The following is a 3,389-nucleotide window of genomic DNA, read 5'->3' on the forward strand; positions in this document are numbered from 1 at the left end:
AGAGAGATGGAGAGCAAATGGGTTGATGCCACGTGTGGAGGAGGAACTTTTTTGGAGTAGAGATGTTCCTTAGTGTGACTGTAATAGTTATACATCTGTGTATAATTTTTATGTATTTAAAACTTATGAAAATATACACTTAAAATTGGTGAATTTTGTTGTATGTAAACCATATCTCAATACAGCCTAATGAGGCAGCCACATGTGCAATCCCACAAAGGTCCAAGGAGAACATTGGGCTCAGTGCCTTTCTTTTATATTTTATAAATAGAAAAAGTAATGCCCAGAGAGAGTTATTATTATTCAAAAGCATGCATCCTTGTATACCAGTGGGTCTCAGCCTTCCTAATGCTGCAACCCTTTAATACAGTTGTGACCCACAAGCATAAAATTATGTTATTACTTTATCACTGCAATGTTACTGTTATAAATCATCATGTAAATGTAACTCACAGGCATCCTAACCCAATGTGCAGACATTCAGTAGTTTTGTATGAGCACATCCTCCTTGTGTTCAGGAGACAAGCAGTAGGAGATATTAACAGACTTACTGCAAAGAAATAGTTGGTGTAATTGTGTGGGTTGACCAGTCAGGCAGTTCAGCAGTTAAGAGCACTGGTTGCTCTTACAGAGGACCTGGGTTCAATTCTAAGCACCCACACAGTGGCTCACAGTTATCTGTAACTCCAGTTCCAGCGGTTCTGGTGCCCTCTTCTGGCCTCCTCTGGCACTAGGCATGAATGTGGTGCACATACATACACACTTCACTAATCATAGTAGTAGTAGTAATAGTCGTCGTCATCATCATCACCACCATCACCATCACCATCACCATCATCACCTCTTACAGGAGAAGCGGAACTATGCTATCTCTGCACAGAAGTTCACACTCTGGGCTCTCATCTGTGATAGCCAGATGCTAAATAGCATTATGGGGTGACATCTCTTAGGCTGGGAGAGGAACTGTAGGCAAGCTGAGCACATTTTCTTGGACATCCTGGGACATGACTCCAGAAAACTCAGTGGGTTTCAAGTGGACTCTGGAAACCCATGGTCCCAGAACACATAAATCCTGGCTTTCTCATGTCCTTCGGAACCTTTGAAATGTTCCTAGGAAGCCTAGAACTTCTTGTTTTATTTTTTATTATTTATTTATTTATTTTTTTTGCCTAGAACTTCTTGTTGCGTCTTCCTGTGTGTGCAGAATGTGTGTATATGTTTGTGTGTGCATGAATGTGTGCACTTGAGAGTACAGGTGAGAGGTTGATATCGCTCTGCTCCTCAGTTACTCTCTCCACTTTAATATATATATATATATATATATATGTATGTATATATATATATATATATGTATGTATATATATATATTGTTTGTTTGTTTGTTTGTTTTTCAAGACAGGGTTTCTCTATGTAGCCTTGGATGTCCTGGACTCACTTTGTAGACCAGGCCAGCCTTGAACTCAGAGAGCAGCCTGCTGGGATGGCATATGCTATCTTGCCTGGTTCCACCTTACTTTTTGAGACAGTCTGTTGCTGAACTAGAGCTCATCCATTAGGCTATGTAGGCTAGCCAGTAAACTAGAGACCCTCCTGAGTCCCCAGCACTAGGATTATAGACACAAGACACCACCACTGGCCTTTTTAACCTGCCGGGACCTCCTGCTGGCTTTCTTTCTGCTCCCTGGATATTACTCTCCGTTAACGAGGCCACTAAGGGTCACAACAGCAACATTCCACAAGGAGCTTGTTTAGAAGAAGCAAGGAGAATGTATGGGGGCAGGGGAGCTGTGCAGAGGCTTGGCTGCCCTTATGGAACACGGGGTCCTTGCCCTAGCATACAGGCTAATTAGCCTGAGAATACCCACCTGTGTGATTATTACTCCCTAAACAGAAAACCTAGGTTGCTGGCCAAGAAGACACTGAACAGGATGAACAGACAGACACCAAGGCTCCCTACATCACCCTGTGGCAAGGTTACAAACCAGGAGACCTCCTCCTGCTGTCATCTCAATTTGCTTATTCGGGGGGGGGGGGCGGGGAGTGGGGAATGGGCAGCATCTTGGCAGAGGATCTATAAGCACGATGCCTTCTGAGGCAGACAGACACAGAGAAGAGCTTAGTAGCCTGAGATTCCACCTGGCTTGGGCTAGACACATACCCTTCTTCTATCTAAACACTTGGAAATCTAGGACCCCCACCTGTGCATTCAATGCACAGACACCTCTTTTCTAACAATATACTTAGCAACCAAGTACCCCACCTGTGCATATACTCCCTGCTCCAAAAATGGAATAAGTTTTTTCTCCCCTTGACAAGCATCAAGTGCGGACAATTTCTATACAAACAGTTATATCTGAGACTGAATAGTAAAGGGGCCACCAATCCAGGCTGACCTGGCTTTGGGTGTGTATGCAGTAAAACACACTGTGTCTTCCAGTGGACTTTTAGGGAGAATCTCCTATTTACCATCATGCCTATGCATAATTGCCTATGCATATGGTTCAAGTCAGCCGCACGGTAGGAAGGAACATTCACAGTAAAAGTTATATTACTCCAATCTGTCAATTAAACTAGAGAACAACTTCCTGGACATTGTGGCACATACCTTTAGCCCCACCCCCGAGGAAAATCTCTATAAATGCAAGGTTAGCCTGGTCTACATAGTGAATTCCAGGCCAGCCAAAGCTATAACAGGGAGACTGTAAAAAAAATAAAAATAGGGCTGGAGAGGTGGCTCAGTGGGTAATAGCACTGATGGCTCTTCCAGACTTCCTGAGTTCAATTCCCAGCAACCACATAGTGGCTCATGCCATCTATAATGTGATCTGATGTCCTCTTCTGCAGATAAAACTCTCATATACAATAAATGAATAAATAAGTCTTTTTTAAAAATTAAATTAAAATTAAAAGAAAGAAAGAAAGAAAGAAAGAAAAGAAAAATAAAGAAAAAAGCTTTGTGGTTGTGGCACATGCAGTGGGGGAGGCAGAGGCTACACAAAGAATCCCTATCTCAAAAAAACAGAAAATGGGCTGGGTATGGTGGTGCTCGCCTTTAATCCCAGCACTCAGGAGGCAGAGGCAGGTGGATCACTCTGAGTTTGTGGTCAGCCTGGTCTACAAAGTGAGTCTAGGACAGCCAAGGCTATACAGAGAAACCCTGTCTTGAAAAACTAAAAAAAAAAAAAAAAAAAAGAGAGAGACAGAGAGAGAGAGAACTACCCAGATTACATATCTTAGTAACCAGCCCCCTCATTCCTCAAGACCCCATAAAAATAAAAATAAATAAAATAAAATAAAACAAAGCCTGATGACATGAGTTCAATCCCTGGGACCCACATGATAGAAGAAACCCAACTCTCACAAAGTGTCCTCCGACTTCCACATGCATA

Source organism: Acomys russatus, chromosome 9, assembly GCF_903995435.1.
Source record: "Acomys russatus chromosome 9, mAcoRus1.1, whole genome shotgun sequence".
Taxonomy (NCBI): Eukaryota; Metazoa; Chordata; class Mammalia; order Rodentia; family Muridae; genus Acomys; species Acomys russatus.